Source organism: Pseudopipra pipra, chromosome 12 (genome assembly GCF_036250125.1).
Source record: "Pseudopipra pipra isolate bDixPip1 chromosome 12, bDixPip1.hap1, whole genome shotgun sequence".
In the NCBI taxonomy this organism is placed as follows: Eukaryota; Metazoa; Chordata; class Aves; order Passeriformes; family Pipridae; genus Pseudopipra; species Pseudopipra pipra.
Window position 1 is genome coordinate 15,431,927 of NC_087560.1, and position 19,265 is coordinate 15,451,191.

Below are 19,265 nucleotides of genomic sequence, written 5' to 3' on the forward strand. Positions count from 1 at the left end.
AGCAGAAGGAATGTAACTTGGCCAATCCACAGCCGATAAGGAGGCTGCAACCAAAGTGACAGACTGAGGTGTTGGGAAATATTTGCTTGATTCTAAACTTGTGTATTGGCTGGAAAGGGTTCAGATGTTTTCTTCAACTCTATAGAGAATCCTATAAAAAAAAAAAAAAAGGCAATTTTTTTCCTGCTTTTCACGTGGGCTTTAGCCAACACTCGGGCTCCTAAGCCACAGGTGCTCTTGCTCAGCACTTGACAGCATGTAGCACTTCAGGACTGCTTTGGGAAAAAACTGGGACAGATGGCCAGTCTGCTGGATTGCTATGGTTGTCAAGGGTCAGCTCTCAAATGGGTCTCTCTCCCTTTCAGTCTTCAGTGCAGCTGTGATTTTAAGTTACTTACACTGCATGGAATATGCGTCTTGAACATTTTCTTACGTTTATGTCATAGGGGGTCTCCCAAAACCCTGAAAAGTCAGGTGTCACTATGCCAGTCCTTATTTGCATATGCCAAGACAGCCCTAAAAACAGGTCGTGGTGTAGACTGTCAGCACAGTCATTCTTTTAAACATCCTTGTGATCATTTAATCTCCATATTCAACCTATTTCCTCTGGTGAAGGAGCCATCCAAACTGGACCCTTAAATACCAGGTTAAAGCACATGTGCCTCTGCAGCAAAATGATATAGCATGTCTGCACTGCACTTTCTTCTTGTTTTAGCCCACCCTGGATCTCTCCATCCTCATCTCTCTCACCAGGGAGGAACTGTCTCTCAGCCTTCCTTTCTCTGCAGAGCATCCCACAGGTTCCCAGCCCACGAGGAGGCAGAGGCTGTAACAAATGGTATCATTCAGTTTTTCCAGCAAGAAGGAAGTCCTGACCTCCTGGGGACAGAAGAAGAAACTTGGGGAAAAATCCAGATATTGAATATATACTTTGACTAGGAGACTAAAGGTATAATATGCCAATGCAGAGGTTTTCTTAGAAGTACAGGAGGGTTCAGCTCCCCTGGGGCTGACTTTGGTGGATAGGCTCCAGTCCTACCTCACAGCTCACCACCTCCTGTTTCTTCTCCCAAATAGATAAGGGCTACGTATTCCTTGATCTTCACTTCTGCAATCCTCTCTGAATACAAATGTGCAGTTCTTTCATGTGTGAAAAAGAAGCTTGTATCAGTGCTGGTACAGTGAGACCATGCACTGAAACCATATTTGCTTTATTAAATCTATTTTTCACTGAGATTTCCCCATATTATGATGGCTGTGTTGAGCTGATGAGTCCTGCCCACCTCCTGAGATGTTATAGACCTTAGCAGGGAATCTGATGGACAATTTTGTCCTTTGAGAGCAATGTTTTAAATTTTAGTCTGCATTAACTGAGCATATATTGGGGGATAAACTAATATTTCTTACTTAAAAGTTTTATTTCATTTGATCTAAAGTACCTTATTTTTCAGAGTTAAAAATCACTGCTGGAAATAATTTCAAATTTGCACAACATTGAATCCTAGGAATAGCTCTGAACTGAGCTTAAAACTTGTGTGTCCCTTTGGGGACTCAAAGAGGGAAAAGAATCAGAATAGGAGAACAGAGAAAAGACTGCAGGAACAAAAATAAAGACAGACAATCCCTTCATCACCTGAATAAAACCCACTAAGCGTTTAAATGAGGTCGAAAGATATTCGTTAAGCCTGTGAAGTAGAAAGGCAGCAATTATTTCTTTGGAAAGTCTCTCTTAAGCAGGACTTAACCAGCAGCCTGGAGGGGGCTGCCTTCAGCTAGAAGGAATTGCCCCTGGCTTTACCAGGAGTGAGGGAAAGAAAGGAAGCAATTACCCACCGAACAATGGCACATTAAGACGCTCCTTTCTGTTTTCAAACCCAAGCTCCCTTCCCGGTGTGATTTCCAGCTGGGTGAGAGGAGGAGATGGCCTGCAGGAGGGAGCCAGCTGTGGGATGGGAGCCCCTCTCTGCTGGCTGGCAGGGCCCCGATGGCCAGGCAGGACATGGAAGGGAGATGGAAGTGCTGTGCGACCTCGGGCTGCTCCTTCCTTCAGGGATGGGCAGCTGGAATAGGGTTATCCTGTGGACCCAGTTTTGGCGAGTCATTTGGATATTAGGAGAAATTTCTTCACAGAAGGGGCTGTCGAGCATTGGAGCAGGGTTTTCAGGGAAGTGGTGGAGTCACCCTCCCTGGAGGGATTTAAAAGATGTGTAGATGTGGCACTTGGGGACATGGGCCAGTGGTGGGCTTGGCAGTGCAGGGTTAGTGGTTGGACTTGGTGATCTTAGAGGTCTTTTCCAACCTAATCATTCTATAATTCCTGTTCCTCTCTGCACTGTCTCCTCCCCACCCACTGACATCCTCGACTGTCCTTTATAGACAAAACTCATCCAGAAGCTTCCTGCCAAGGGGTCTGCTCCCTCCTCAGTTTCCCTGGTGGTTTACTAGTTGACCAAAATGACAAAAGTAGGATGTGGTTTTGCCACGTTTCCACCTCCCTCTCCTTTCCCTCTGCCCAGGCTGGGAATGGACATTACACGGCTGCCTCACGAAAACAGCCCAAACCTCACTGCTGCTCAGAGGAAGCAGAGAGAGGATGGTATGGGAATGAAACTATCACTTCAGATGGATTCAGCTCAAGCCTGGAAACTGGCTGAAGAAGATGCAGAGACACCTGACTGACCAGAGGGAAGAGGCAAGGAACATAAATCCCCAAAGCTGGGGCTGAGCAGTCATGCAGCCCTGTCCTGCAAGGTGCCAGAGTCCCTCCACTCCTCTGGAATTAGTGGCATTTGGGGAGAATCACCCAAACCGTGAGCCCATTTAAGAAAATCACCCCCTTCTTTAATAAAAACACAAAGTAAACCATTGCAGGCCCCCTCCCAAACCTGCCTTGCCATCTGAGCGAATTTCAGGGTATCTTGTGTGCAGCAGAAAGCTGCTGGATTTTAAGGCATTGCTGCAGTGATATCCCTGGCGGGGTGAAATCAATCAGCGGCACACACGGCCCCCTGTAAAGGTCAGCAAGAGGTGTTAAAGACAAGAGGTCCTTCCAGCCTCCACTGCAGCTTTCAGGGCAGGGGGTGGAGGGAGGGAGCATTCTATTTACTGCCCACAGGGGAGCACAAACGGGGTTTCAACACACACAGACACACACAGACAGACACACAGACTCGTGCTCTCGAAGGCTGTGCTGCATCTTTGCCTTTCAGGAGCGAGGGGTTCACTAATCTCCATTATGACCCAGCAGTTGACTGTGCAGGAACAAGCCGAGGCATCCGTGTGTGTTGGGCTGAGTACAGTGAACAGCTTGAGCCTGGTCTGTTTTATGAGGTCTGTAAAACTCTTGTAGGTGCTGGCAGCCTCTCTGCCCCTTCTCTCCCCCTCCAGCCACATCTTCCCCTCCTTCCACAGCCAGGCACCCAGCCTTGGCCTCTGGCCCTGGGGCTGTGCACAGCTGGACAATATTTTTGGGCTGCTTGGAACAGCCGATTCCCACTGCCTTTCTCAGCCAGCCTCGTTCCTCTTTATATATGACCTTAAACCCTTCTCCCTGTTCTGCCTCTTGTTGCCTGATTCTTACACTTTGCCTTCTCTGACTCATTTCTTTACTTCTTCTCTTCCCATCCTTTTGCAGTTAGGTCAGAGGGAAGATTTCCCATCTCTAAGACACTTATTTCCAGTTGTCATCTGTGATGATCCTTCCTCATGACTCTGTTCCCAGATCCATGTTTCTTTCAAGGTTGTATGAAACACATATGAAGGCTTTTCTGCAGCCATGGGTTGGCCTCCAGGCTGAGTGACTGGAGGGATTTGCTTATCTGGGTAGAAACCACCCCAGTGCCTCGGTGGTCTGTGTGCACCCTCCACTCCTGTCAGGCTGCCAGAAGCTGCTGCCTCATTAACTTGTGTGCTGCCTCGCGTGTGTTGGAGGGCGGTTTTCCCCTTTCATTCTTCTCTGGATATAGCTGACTTCAAAGAGATTTTGCTCTTCATATCTGTAGGTCAAAACACTTGAGCACAAGATGCCAGCAGGGCTGATCCCTGCAACATTGGTTGGGTCAGGAGGTCAGCAAGGAGGCTGATTCTGTTCCCTGGTCAAAGGAACCTGTTGCAGTTCCTCTTGGGGCAATCCCTGCAGGAAGAAGGATAATGGGAAAACCAGTCAAGGCAGGGCTGCAGTGCCCCCAGGGACTTCAGTGTCCATCCAAGCTAGAAGAACTCGATGGCTGAAATGTGGACTTTGAACTCATCTAACGATCTGACCTTGGTGCTCTACTGGAAGGTTCCCTGCTCATGGGAGGTATTCCCTGCCCATAGATTGTCTTTAAGGTCCCTTTCAACCCAAAGCCTTCTATGATTCCATGATTCTAGACAACAACCTGGATAGTGGCAGGGATCCGGATAGTGGCATGGATGCTGGGCATCAGTGTTAGAGGTCCCTGATGTTTTCATGTCCTTTATAGCACAAGTCTATTCAGGCCATGGAACAATGGATCAGACCTGCTCATGGGTCCCATGAGCATGTTTCTCCCCCACCCACACTTGCACTATCACCTGAGCCCTGCTTTGGGATTTACTGTTGGAGGGGATCTGAAGACAGTGAGGACTTTGTGAAGGTCTGAGGAGGGGGCAAGCAGGTCACAGGGGAGCCTACCCACAGGTGGCTCCTCTCTGCTAACGTGGTGGGAAGGTGACACCTGGTAAGGTGGGTGGAAATAATGAAAATCATGGAGCTCAGCTGTTGAGCTGATGCCCTAGGCCAGAGAGTACAAATACCCACCCAGGCACAAGGAGGGCTTTTTTGTTTGCCAAGTCTGGTGGGACCTACAAGTTGTGGCTCATCCTCCATCAGTTCACCAAGGTAGGATTAGTGCTCTGGTTTTGCTAATAGGTACTTTTTATTAACTTGAGGACAGGGCTGTTACTATGTTCCCAATCTCAGCTACGCCCTGGCAATGAAGAGTAAGAGCTCGTGTGCAGCTGTATGTGGCTCCCCTCTGTGTGCTTCTCTGCCTGGCAGTCTATAATCCTGATAAAGCACCATCTGGGCTGGAAGTGTGTGAATATCCAACATGACAGCACCTCAAATTCCTTCTTTATGCTTATTAATAACAAGCTGTAAAAATAGCAGTCAGACAAGATGAGATCATAAGGCTGATCGTGGGATGCCATATGCTGTCTGTTTTACCGAGCGAGCCTCACGCAGAGGAGACCTGTGCTCTCTTGCCGGAGCAGGGTGGGGTTGGGGGGCAGCAAGGGTTTGTATGTGCTTTATCCTTTTTGAGATGGACCGTGGGAGCAGAGGGGCATTGCTTGTAACTGTTGAAAACCTCTGAGTCTGAGGAGCAGCAGGTCTGTAGGCAAGTCAAATATTCCATGGTTTTTAGGTGGCTTTGCCTGGTTGTGACTCCAGCTGCTCTGTCCTCTGACCTTCCAGACCACATATCATCACCCCAAAGAGACAGAGATACATTAACAGAAACAAAAGGTTTTTTCCTTTTTTTCCCCCTTGATTCTGTTTGCTGTGGAGTTAAGATTTAAAAATCCTTAGAGAGAAAATGCTGGGCCCATTTATGTTTGTACGTTCTTCAAAAAGATGATGTAGATCTTGGCCAGCTGTGGAATAGAAACATTTTCTGTACTTAAAGGAATGATATTTCCAGCACCTTGCAGTGTCCTGTTTGTCTTTCACAATCCCCTGGCTGAGAAGTGTTATTGTAGATTAGGGCTCTTCAAACTTTGATAGCTCATGGACAACTGTGCCGTGTTAGTGAAGTGTGAAAGGCAAGAACCTGCTCCCTGCTGACCCAGGCCAGGGTGCTGGTGATTTCTTTTGCTCAGGAGACTTGCCTGTGTTGCACCTGGGCTGTGGTTCATGGCAAGCAGCAGAAACAAGCTTTCTGAATCCTTCCCTCTGTTTTAAGGAATTAATTTTCTAACTGGGAGTGTTACTCCCTTGATAGTGCCCTGGGCCATGGAGCTGCATATTCAAATCCCCCTGTGGACCCTTGTCTGGTTCCCCTTGCTGGTGCATCACTGCCTTGTCAGAGGGGCTGTTTTTTGCAGGGGTGACTGTAATACCCAAACTATCCCCTTGCTTCTCTGGCCTCAGCGAGGCTCAGGTGCCAATTAAAGCTTGTGCAATCAAGAGAAAGTGGGACCTTTGGTAATATCCCTTCTCAACGCCGCAGGTTCTTCTGTCCCAGGATGTGGGTATGAGTCACTGTCTGGAAATCCAAGTGGCCAGATGTCCGCCAGATACTGCTGGGCTCCTCCAGTTGCTCACTCCAGCAGAAAGGGAGCCGTGGCTGTTCCTTCCCTGCAGAGGTGGTGTGCAGGTGAGGAGCTCCCACATCCCTGCAGTGCTGGGGCAGGGAGCCAAGGCTTGTGGGACCAGCCCCAGGGGAGGCATCTGCAGCAGCTGGGTCCATCTCTGCCCCCCACTCTGGTGGGAGAGGAGGGGGGGCTGTTATAACAGCTGCCCCGGAGCACTCGCTCTCCAACTGCTTTTGGCTGCGGTGGTGGTGGCTTGCAGGGAGCTGAACGAGGGACCCCTGCAGGCCCCAGCTCTAGACAGCTGGGGAAAGGCTCCTTTGGGTTTTCCTGCTGCCAAAGGCTTTTATTTCTTAGCACAGCATTGATGTGAGGGCTCTGCCCCTTTCCTGTTCCCCTCCAGCCCCTGGACTGCAGGCTCTGTGCAAAGCACAAGCGGACGATGTTGCTGGAGAGTTTGTGTTGGGAGTTTCTGGAGGGAGGCAGAGTCCTGCCTCAGGCTCTGGGTTGTGTGTTGGCTTTGCAACCAAGATGGTATTCCCTAATAAAAAAAAAAGTTTTATTTTTTCAAGATTTTTCAAATATTTGAGAAGCCTGGTGGCAGCACAAAATGTAGATATTCTATTGCTTCTAGACAGTGGCACATGGGATTTTTATGAAAAAACAATAAAATAGTGTTGAATTTATTAAACTCTTTAAAAAGCTGTGAAACAACAGGGAGTCCTCCTTTGAGGAAGGCCATTGTCTTTCCAGGAGGAGAGACAGCCTTCTGAGGAAAAAAAGTGTGACGAGATCTAGCTGGTAACTTGCTGGCTATGGCTAGTGGTCTCTCTCCCTGCTTCAGATCCACCTCTAGCCTGCCTTGGGCTCAGCTGTGCCATCAGTGGGCAGCTTGAGTTCCACCAACCTTCACAGGTCAGGCAACTTCCTCCCTTCTTGGAGAGGCAAAATCATCCCAAATCCTTAAACTCTGCTGTGATGAATAAGGGGCTGCAAGAAGCAGCTCTGCTTTAGGGCGGCTCCCTCTTAGTCAGTACAGTTATTCTATGAACACATTGTTTCCATACGTGTCCACCTTTGGGGGATGTATAGATTAGGGCTCCACAGTGCACTGCTATACTCTAGGATGATGGAGGAAAACCCCTTTCTTGTATCTGTCCCTGAAGGAATCTTGCTGGAAGGTGAATGGCTCTGCAGGAGCCTGTTGTAATTGCCAGATTTAGGATGTTGGGCTCCGAATAAATCTCTGCTTTTACATTGCTGAGCTAATTCAGGCTTGAAAGCTGAAGTGACAGCTTATAGCCAGGCCTTTCAGTTTGGCTTGTCTAAGATTGTGCATGTGTGTATGTGGCTAAATGCAAATAAGATGCTCCCAGAAAACAGAGTCACAAGTGCTAAACTTCTTATTTGCACGGACTGATGGTGTGAGTGACTGAAGACCCCATAAATTACCTTTTTTTCTGCTCAGAGTGAAAGTGATACCAGTGCTCTAGTCCCTGACAGTAAGGAATGATTCTCTTTCTGGTTGGACAGGTTTGATTGGCCGCTAATTTACTCTCTCTCCTCTCATAATTCAGCACAGCTTTCCTGATGTGCTCTGCCAGCTCTCACCAATTTGCTGCTAGGAGGATTTTCATGCAAGTGAATTGCGGATTCTAGTTAAAACATGTACAGAGCACGCTCCTGCTTGATGGCTCTGCGCTTGGATGTCGCAGGAAGAGACATATAACTGCAAGAAAAATACCATGTTCTAATTAGTGTAATTTATAGTCCCTTGCAGGCTAAGACAACAGCTGATGAGTCATGGAAGTTCCTTCTTCTGACACTTGCTGAAAGAAGTGTTATTTTAGCACCCGTGACTCCTGGGCAGGGGTGGGGACAGGGTGTGGGTCTGAAATGCCTCACGCCCTGTCCAGCACCTATGTCCTGTGTAGTATTTTGCTTTAAAGATTTCTGGAGTGGCTGCTCTTCAGTGAGGAAACATTGATTATGGCCATGTCTAGTTATCAGTCATGGAGGAGTTTGAGAGTTCATGTTTGAGCTGGAGCTCCTGAGCCCATTGTTGTTGCTGGGACAGGAGGTTTCATTAGCTGCAGTGCTGTGATTGTTGAACTTGAGCAGGCCTGTAGGACACTAAGGTCCCCTGTGCTCTAACTGGTCACTCGTGTTGTGACCACACTCACCGTGGTCAGATGAGAGCTGAGTGTGAGGTGGGAACCTCAATTCCATTTTCAAGCATAGTCTTGCTACTGAGTGTCAATCTCATTGTACCCCTGTGGTCCAAGACTTTGTTCAAACTGGTCTCTGCGAAGGTCAGTCACTTGGATTAAAGCAAGTTTTACTCCAGGTTGAGTTTTCCACCCTGAATTTGTTCCTGGTTATTGTCTGAACTGAGATAAACAGCTCAGAACTGCTTGTGAACTTCAGGAGCGACAGATGTAGGGGCAGGAGATCCTTCCACATTGTCCTGGGGACTGTCCCTGGCCATGTAAGTCTGGCTCCGACCATGAGAGGTCAGCAATGGACCTGCCCAGCAGCCAGCCAGTCTCCTTGGAGCAGACAACTGCAAAGCCCTCTCCATTTGGGTATAAGAGATGCCACATGAGTATTTTGCTCAACATGTGTCGTTCATGCATGTGTTTGGAGTGGTTAGTGATATAAAATAAGCTCCCTGGAAGAGTGGTGTCTATAACAAGCTGTGTGAGAGGCTTTGCCCGCAGCAAAGCTGAAGATTGCTTTAATGATCTTTTCTTTTTTGTCCTGGTGGCTTTTTTTTTTTTTTTTTTATTTGGCCACCATGATATACAGGCATTCTTCAGTTTATGCTGTTAGAAGACAGACTGTTGTTCTCCAGGAATAGGTAAAATGATGTCAAAGTTGCATCCTTGCACTCTTGTCTGTAAGTTCAAGAACTTAAGGAGGCTTTTAAAACATTTTGTTGGAGGAAAAAAGTCTATAAATCTGAGTCTTTGTGTGAAAATGAAGTTGCAGAGAGTTCACATAATGACCCTTATGAAGGGTCTTCAGACAGCAAATGAAGTGGTCATTGCCTGGCTCTGCTGAAAGTGTGTAAAGGTTTATGTTGGTCCACAGACCTCGCACTCCTAGAGGTGTTACTTCAAGTTCTGGCTTGGTCCATGACTTTGGAGAATTTCTTTGAAATTCTGTGAGCTCATGGCAGAAAAAGACGTTGCTGTTTTGACTCAGTTTGGATTGTGCACTTGAGAGTGGAGAGTCAGTGGTCAGGAGGAGGAGGAGGAGGCAGCAGAGATGGCTTTGTGAAAGTGGTCAGGAAAAGGAATCTTACAGGGGTGGGGGAGCCACAAAAAAAACCACCCCAAGGGATTTGTTAGAACTTCGTAGGATTTTTAGTGATTTTTTTTTTTTTTTTTTTTTTTTTTTTTTTTTTTGTTAGGAGTCTCTGTGTAACTTGGTGCATCTGGAGCAATGTGTGGCCTTTATTTTCCAAGTTTATAAAGGTCAATAATAAAAAACTCGGGAAAAATACTGTTTTGTATCCATATCTAAATGCTCTGTACCTGTGTAGCCACACAAGCCTGGAGTAACTCCTGAGGCAAATGATGATCTCAGCTGAGTGGTGCCGGATAACAGGATTTCTGGCAGAGAGACACAATTTTAAGGTACTTTTCCCAGCTATTTTTATGGCTGTTCATGAGATGGTATTTAATCCATTGCTGGTATTTGCAGCATGGAATGACTTTAGAAAAGCAGTGAAGTATTCAATAATTTCCAGAAGAGCTAATTTCTCAGGAGGAGGAAAATTTCTATCTTAAGGACTGCACTTAACCTGAAAACCTCAAATCCCCAGGTAAATTTATCTAGCTACTGGTTGTAAAAATATATTGGTTCAAACAGATTTTGGGTGGATGGATCTCTCAAGTGAGTAGCAGTCAATTAAAATTAATCTGAATCTCCTCTTTACTGATGTATTTAGGCTTCATTTATCCTTCTTTTTTCTTCTATCTTTGTAGCAAGAAGCCTAAATTCCTATTTTCAGATATTTATGCTGAAGCTTTAAGAGTTCTGACAAACCAAAATGTGTTTGAAAGCAACATCTACAATGTTTTATCAGGTTTTTGGGGGAGCCATGCTATTTTCCAGTGTCATTAAAGAAAATTTGCAGATGACTTCTAGCTCTTCCTTTCTTGGTCTTATTCCATCTTCCTGCCTCTTCTTTTCTTTCTCTCATCAGTCACTGCTCTGTGAATATTGTCCCAAAGAGGACATCTGATTTTTTTGTTCTGGTTAAATCTCTGTATGATTTTTCCTGAAAAATGGGAACATAAGCAGAGATTGTTGAGACATCAGTGGAAGAATTAGTAGTTGCTTACCAATAGTTTTTTCTTCTGGGCCTGTATCTAACAGCTGGGGTGACTTTCTGCAGCCAAGTGTAGCAGATACTTCCTATTGTGAATGGAGATATTTTTCGTTCTGCCTGTTACAAATTAAGGATAGTCTCGATGAAAAGTCTCAGAGGGGCTCCTTGTGTGATAATGAAATGTTTTTATACCATGTAGCTTTGCTGGCTTTCACAGGGCAGGGAGATGGCTATGAGCTGTTAGTCTTTTGTTTGTGGCTTCCTTCCCAGAACTGGCACTGGCCTGGAGAGTTGCCCTCTGCATTTCTCCACCCACTTACATATTAAATGACTTACTTTCTCTCTGTAGAGTCTCTTCTCACTGACAACCACAGCAGCAGTCTTGGGGAGAGCTACAAAAGCTTTTCCGTGTGCTCACAACAGTGTCCCTGGAAATGGGAGATGCCACAAATTAAGGTTTATTTGTTTCAGAGCTTCCTACTGGAGAAGGGTATTGATGAGGGAAAGGAGAGGTCTAGAACCAGAGGAATATAGGGTGATATTTAGCCAAGTGATTAGGTGAGAAATGGCTGTCCAAGTGGAGGCTGACACTTTGAAAGCCAGGGTTCTGTGCTGTGTGCTCTGGGGAAAGGCAGGATGAGGTTTGGTTGGAGTCAGGTGTCAGTAATGCTGTGACAGCTGTGGATGGCACGAGGCAGGGATGGTCACAAGGTACAGGAGTGCAGTTGCAGCTATGTGACACCATGAGCAACCAATAGCACTGATAAGATGCATTTTCAAGCAAGAGAAATCATCCATCACAGCTTCTTCTTCTCTAGCACCATGTATGAGGCTCAGTTATGAGGATGGTCGGTGCCCAGCAGCCTCCACAGCTTGGTTGGCAAGATGGGTTCTGACCTAGATTAATGCAGCTCTAGAAAAATAGAGCTAATTGATGTTCTAGTGCTGAAAATTCTTTTCAGTGTGTTATCTCCAGAGATGTTTCCTGGAAGGGTCCAAGCCCACGCTCGGATGTCTGAGGGGTTAGTCTGTGTGTGTCAGTGGCTCTGTTTATCCCCTCTGTCACACATCCAGTGATGGGAGAGGTCAGTGCCTTGGACAGAGATCAGAAATATGGATGGTATTTCTGCCTCTGGGGCAATTCCTTTGTGATCCTGTAGGCCACTCTTGGCATACCCAAATGCCTTGACAGTATTTAAGCCCTTTATTTTAGGAAGCAATATTTAAAGTTGGTCTTTCATATCATTTGCCTTTGTTTCTCCATGAGTTAGCAGTACACAGCTGTGTGCCTGGGCTGTTGTAGGGCACTGTTCATAGTGCCAAACCTTGAGTCCTAGATCTTTTGGTGGAACTTACTATTCAATTGTAAAGATAAAATTCCTCAAAGAGCTTTAAAACTCAAACTCACAAAACATTCCTGAAATTGTTATGAAATGATACTAAGTAAATACCTAAGGCAGTGGTTAGATGTGGCAAGCAAAGATGCCCTGAAGCTGTTGAGACTTGCCAGTTGCCTCTTAACTGTATTCTGGAGCATCCAAAAAGGACTTTGTTTTTGACCTAAGTGACCATGCAAGGCATGTGAAATGCTTGGGTAACGTGGCAGTCTGCTGCTTGAACTGGAACCTGGCAAATCAGTTGCCACTGGGCAGGCAATGCAGCTCTGCAGTGAGGACCTGAGCAAAAGCATACTTGATGCTCTTAGAAGTTACTTTTTACCACCTGTCATATATCATAATCAGTGTGGCTGGATAGGAAATGGGGGGATGTCTCCTTTGCTCTGCTCCTTTATGTTAAAGGAAAATCTTATCTGAAAGGCTTTAAATCTTTTCAGGAAGGTAACCCTCCATTGGAAAGGCTGAAATAAGTCTGGGCATTACACATATAACAAGTGAAAGTCACTTTAAAATCCCCCACTAATAAATTGACATGCTTATACATGGTCTTGTTCCACTAAGTGTAATTTATAGAGGTGCTCCATTGGCTTAACACAGCATAGGGCACAGAACATAAGTTCAGCGACTTGTAAGCATGGCTTGTGTTTCCCCTCTCAGGACATTTGAAAGCATAACAAGAACAAATTCATTGCCTAGACCATAATTTATTTGTGAGTGTCAAGATCCTGGTTGGCAGGATCAGGTTGATGAAGCAGCTAATCAAGAATCTGAGCAAAGCCTGTATCTTAGGAATGAATTCATCAAGCAAGGTTGATGTCTTCCTCTGAAGCATCCACAGAATCTTGCTGGGGACTGCATTTTCTGAGTCTCTTCTCTAGAGTTCCATCAAACCTTACCAAGGAGTTCTGATTCTCTCTTCTCCCTCCTCAAGTGAGAGGCTGCTGTGCTTAGTCAAGCAATTCTGAGCCTTGTGTTAATTTGCTTTAGGAGTGAAATCTATTGTGATAAATTATGCAAAGAATTAAAAGTTGTTGCATATGTTCTTATACCAACAGTGCATCTGAGCACTGGGAAAAGCTTCAGTATGTGCTAACCTTGTTAGATTGCCCGCCAGTGTCCTGGAATAACATGGAGAAGCTCTGGGACTTGTACTGTCAGGCAATAAAAGGATGGCATAGGGCAGGTTGAGTTCACTCTCACAGCTGTGGCCAGAAGAAGACAGGGACAAAAGGGAAGAGAAGATCTCAAGGGAAAGGATGTGGTTACTTGTGGAACTGATTTCAGAACTCTGTGAGCTGGGAATGGGGAAGAAAGCTGCTGGATTTTCTAGGAAAGACTCCTGTGGATCAGTGTGACAGTAGAAGATGGGCTGCTTTTAATAATGTGTTCAGAGCTATTTCTGCAAGAACAATGAATCTCTGTGCCTCAGTCACTCCCCATCTGTCTTCAGAACTCATCTGAAAACTCATCTTTCCTTCCTTTCCTCTCCCCTTCCGCTCTATCCGGTAATTTTTTGTTTGCCTCTCTGCTCTCCAAAGTTTTTGTGGGGATGGAGTTTGAATGAGGCAATAGACAAGGTTACATGCATTAACCAGTAAAACAAGAGCTGATTTATTTTTATTGCACCCATTTATTTTCTTCACACCCTGAACATCTTCATAAAGGAAATGATTCAACCTTTTGAGTATGAAGCATATGTCAAGGAATTCTGGGTTTGTGTTGTAAAGTATTGTGAAATATGAATTAAAAAAGGAAAATCATGAATCCCTCCCCAGTCTGATGCAGCTTTTGTGAGATGGTGTGAGGTGTTCCACATGATACTGTTTGCTGTGGGAAGGATTCCTGCCTTTGCTGCCTGAGTAAATACGAAAAGTAGCCTTTGGGTTTATATACAGATATAAAAAGCAGCAAGGAGAGGAAGGACATTTTTACCTCAAAAGACAGTGTTATTCCCCCTCTTTCTTACAGTTCACGGTGAAATTTGGGTTCTCTGGGAGAGGCAGAACAGGAGTGAAATGGGAATATGCGGTGTTAATGTGTTGAAATATCTTAATGCATTAAACATAGGCTTAGTCTTTCTCTCCTTATGCTTTTCCAGTTCCCCCACCCAAACTACTCTCAAGGGTATGCTTCCCCTGGGTTAGAATAATGATCTCTCTGGTCTTCCATCAGAGTGCCTCTGCCCAGAGTGTATTTCCAATTTTTCATTAGGATAATTTTACTGTGTAGATTTTTTTTTTCCCTCCTGCCAAAACACCCATATGCTATTATTTTCTTCAGGTAAGCTGCCACCACTTCCCTTTCCTGAGCCAGTGCACATCGGGCAGGAGCCTGACAGCCTCCTATCCTGATAAATGATGGAAGCCTAAAGGGCAGTGGAGCTGGTTCCTGTGCCAAGAGAGCTCGAGTGTTCTTCTGGCTGTGGGAAGTTTACACTAAAGGTCACAAGGAGATTCATCATGCATAATGTTTTTTTTTCTGCAAAGACAGTACTGAAAAGAGCTGCGTATCAGGAATTGATGTTGGTAGTAACAAGGAATAGCAGTTTGCCTAAGCTGTAAAAAGATCATAAAGCAGGGGTATGAAGTCCTTGCTGGGGAAATGACCAGAAGTCTGGAAGTCTGTAAGCTGAAAATCAAGTCTAAGAAAAATGTCGTGTTTGATAATTTACCTAGAAAGTTGTTCTCTGGACTGCCATCCCACTGATTTTCTCTTTTTCTTTTTAAGACTTGCCACTGTGCTATGTCTGTCAGGAATGGGCAGTGTTAATGACACAACTGTTTCTAGCACTGTCTGTCTGAAAGCCCTTAAACATATGGGGCTCTGATGTTGGATATTGGGGCATTTGGGTAGCCCTTGAGAGCTGAGAAGTGCTGTTGAACTGATGAGCAGGAGCTGATTAGTCTTTCGAGCTGAGTGGAGCAAAACCTGTGTTTGTCCTGTTGCACAGCTGTGGTTGTGTCTCACTTTAAAGCTTGTGAAGATCTTCTCCAAGCCCCAATGGTAAGGGACAAATTCCAGCTCCACTGAGAAAAAACCCAGACTTCTAAGCTCTCATAGTTTATAAATAAATTCCCTGTTATCAGCAGCATTGCTATGGCTCATGCTATTTCCCTGCTGTAGTTAGCTTGCAATAATGTTTTATCCTCCCTTTCCTACAGATCTCCTGACTGCTTTGTAAATGAGACCTTGTGTTTTCCCCTTCAGCATCCACTTTATTCTCTGCTTGTATCCACAGACCTTAGGATGCAATGCATGGCAAGGAGGAAAAATAGAGTTAATTTGCTGGTATCTGTTCTGAACATGATTGCTGTTAATTGTCAAGCTTGCCCTCTCCTGACTGCAAAAATAAGCTGGTTGAAAATAATCCACTGTGTGCTTCTGTATTTTGCTGACAACCTGCCAGCTACCAACTAGGGGTGTGATAAATGCTCAAATGGATTAAATTTCCAACCAGCTCTGCACTCTCGTGCTTTGAAAGCTGCGCTTTTAGTTTCAGGTTTGTCATCAGTGTGCCTGTTGCCTCTTGCAACTTCGCCACCAATGAAAACTCAACAGTATCTCCAAATTAGCTGGCATTTCAGACTCTGGCCAGCCTGTGCAGCCCCTGAACCTGGGCACACTGATATATGGTGATGCCAACAACTTGCTTTCTAGCCACGTCTTAGCAAAATTCTCCTGAGCACAAGGTCATGCTGCTACTGAGCCAAGAACCTGCTGGTTAAAAAGGCAGCATATGAATTCTCTAGGGGGTTACAAGCAGGTTTACATTTTTGGTGAGTGTGGGGAGGGATGGGGTGTGTGTTTACAGCTGTTTGGCTTGAAAAATCATACTAAAAAGACCATGTTTATTGCCCGACTGGAATTATGCAACGGAGGATTTCTGCCCATCTTGTAGAGCCAGAGAAGCTGTTACATCTGGCAGTTCAAGATGTGACACTGCCCTGCCATGCACAACCACCAGCTGATAAAGGTCCTCAGGTTTTTTAAGTCTAGTTTTTTAAGGTGTAATAAACCTCAGAACCTGGCTTTGTTGAGGTAGGGGCAGATGTGCTCAGTGCATAAACTGGTACTGGGTATAAATATTCCCTCTTTGTTGTGTTGGTCCCATGAACACACAGTACTGTTAAAGATGCTGCTTTGCTTGAAGACCAGACTTGGTGCTTTTGCTCCCCCCCCAGGCTTTGGCATGATTGACCGGTTATTGTCCAGGAAGTGAGTAGCCTTGTCTTGTGTCTCTTTGGGAAGGGATGGACAAATATTGAGGCTGTGCACTTAATAACTTTCACTTGTCATTTTCCCTGGAGATCCATAAGCAATATATTTCCTGACTCCAAGGTAATAGTTCAAATGAAACTTTGATGCCCTGAGGAATACCTGCAAAAGACAGAGCAAGGATCTACCCACCTTGTTTGAACCTGAGATATAAATGAACCCAGATGCAGTTGAAATTAAAGATGTAATTCATAAAAGCTGAAAACATCTTGGCTGTCAGTTTGAGCTTCGTGGTTTTCTACCTGCTGAAGCAGAGAAAACAAGTGAGGGCAGCACAGGCAGAAAATGCTGGATTTTTTGTTTGTTTATTTGGTTTTTTGTTTGTTTGTTTTTGTTTTGTTTTGTGGTTTTTTTTGTTTTTTTTTAATTTCTTGTTAAAGGGAAGTTTTTAGTAGAGTTTAATTTTTCTGAGAGGACAGAGTGAGAAGAATATAGGTTTGATGGTGCAAAATAATAAAATGAAGGATAGTGGAGCAAAGGGAAGAGTTAATTATGGGCATTTCAAAGGGAAGGCATGAACTGGGTCAGTTCTCTGCCCTCTGAGGTTTTTCTAATCTTCCTTCCTTTAATACCTCATGCAGTTTGATTTAAAATGTTCACAGTAATGGAAACTCCACTGTTCTGTAGACAAGGAGATCTCCCTATCCTGACCTGTGGCCCAATCCTCAGGCTAACATGTCACCACCTTTATTTCATCCTTGTGGTCTCATTTCTTCACCCCCTGCAATGCTGGGACACATTTCATCTCTTTTTTTATAACAAAGAAAATTATCCTTAAAGAAAAGATCTACAGCTTTTGCACATCAGTTTTCTACACAGCCTTAGAAATGGATCCATGTCAGAATGGTACAACCTTGTCTCACTTCAGATTAAGGTTTGAGGTAAATGCCAAGGGTCTGATCTATGTAATAAACCCAGTATTGGATATTTTACAGAACTGTATTTTGAACCTGGGCAAGGGCTGTTGTTATTTCTGGAAATTCGTCATTGTGTGGATTTACCAGGACAGGTCTGCCCACCCTTTAAAAACAAAAAAGCCTTTATACATCAGCATGGTACAGTGCTTGCAGTGCAGCAGTTGATCACACGATAATATAAATAACAGGACAGGTTTGTGGAGTAACATGAGGAATAAAGGACTCAAAGATGAACGAAACTACGAATGCCATGAGAGCAAAACATCACAGCTGGAGAACATCAGGGCTCCCAGTTACCAATGATGGTGTTGCATTAGATACATGGTCAAAGGCATTTTCTATTTTTAATGAGAAGAAAAAACAGATTAATAGGCCAGAAGGGAACCATGGTGTAGGCTGGTTAGATCTCTGACAAACAGCACAGAAATAGAGGAGCCTTTTTTTTTTTTTTTTATTAAATGATTTGGGCATTTGATATGATATTTCTGTAAGCACCATGGGACCTTTGGCTGAACAGCCATTCTTGAATCACTGGGTGGAGAAAGAGGTCCAGATGGCAAAAGGACATGACTGAGGTCACACAGAGCCTGGTTCTAAAGGAAAGAAAAACTTCCTGCTTTCCAGGCTTAGTCCATCTGGATGACTGGGAGGAACCGAAGAATTCTCCATGCTGTTATTCACCACCTGTCTTAAAAAGGAGCATTTCCTTACAGTGTTGTGGTTGTTTACACCATGCAGTGGTTTAATTTTTGAGGTCTAATGTGCCTCAGGAGTGTGAACCCGCTGTTTTATTTTCCTTTCTCCTTTTTCCATGTGAACGGTGGCACTTGAGAGAGTTCATCAGTGGAAGGAGATTCTACCCGAGCTTATTCCTCTGTGGGGGAACGAGACAGGGTGACTCGGTGGGTTAATCTCAACTTCATTCCATTGTAGCTGGTTTTCCAATTAAAGCTGCTGGCTAGCAGTTTGCATATCAAGAGAACACTAGAAGCTGGGCTGTGCTGGGGGCTTGCAGGCAGGATTTCTCCTGAGCTCTGGGAGCCACCGTGCTGTATGGTGGAAAAAGGCACTGGAAACTCTATCGTGGCCTGGCAGGAGGATGGAGACATTCAGCCCTTTACCAGCCAGTGTGAGCAAACTGATAGCAATTCCCAGGAGCTGGATCCTAATTACATTTCTCTGCTTAGAGATCATTTGAACTTTTAATGAGAGGTTGGTAAGAAGAGAAGGAGAGGTGGCTTTTTATTACAGCTGAGGAGAGGGGAAGGCTTTGCTGCCAGGGAATGTGGTCTCCTTCCAGTCCCATACTAAGGTAGATGTCTTTCCCATTCACCATTGAAACAGTAGCTGCTTCCTTTTTGTTGAGAGAGTGGGCAGGTTTGTCTCAGTTAATGGTTTATTCTCCCCACATGTTGCTTTCTGGCAGCAGGATTTTGCTTTGCAGAGATGGATTTGGCATATCATTCCCAATTTTAAAATGTGGTGGCACTTCTCTCACTTTTTAGGGGATGGGATGGAGGAGAAAAGACATTTTTTTTACTAGCATTTCCAGTTTGGTAATGTCAGAGGTGGATCTTCTGGTGTACAGACAGTGGTAGGCCAGAAAGGGTTGTTTTCTACTCCCTTCTACTTCTGATCTGGCCATGACTTCTGCCTAATGGCCCTAAATCAAAGACATCAGTCTTATGCCCTGTGCTCCCCTTTGTACAGGATCAATGCAGGGGCAGAACTGAGCTGCTACAGAAGCTTCACCAGGATTAGGTCAGTTTTGTTCCTCCAGTTTTATTTGGCCACAAACCCTTGACACTGAAGACTGCTCATGGGATTGTTGGTGCAAAGTCATGGACTGGCTTTTTGGAGTCCCCCATGTCCCTATAAACTTTCAAATCACGTGATCTTGGGAACAGAGCCAGTATCAGACAGTCTAAATCAACCAGACAGAGAACAAACGCTTGAATAAACTGTTCCTGGAATGGCAGGAGGGAGTTCTGGGATGTCCCTGACAAAACAGCTTAAAAAGCTTGTAGTGGTTTTATTGAAGTCTCTTCAGCTTGAAGAATAACA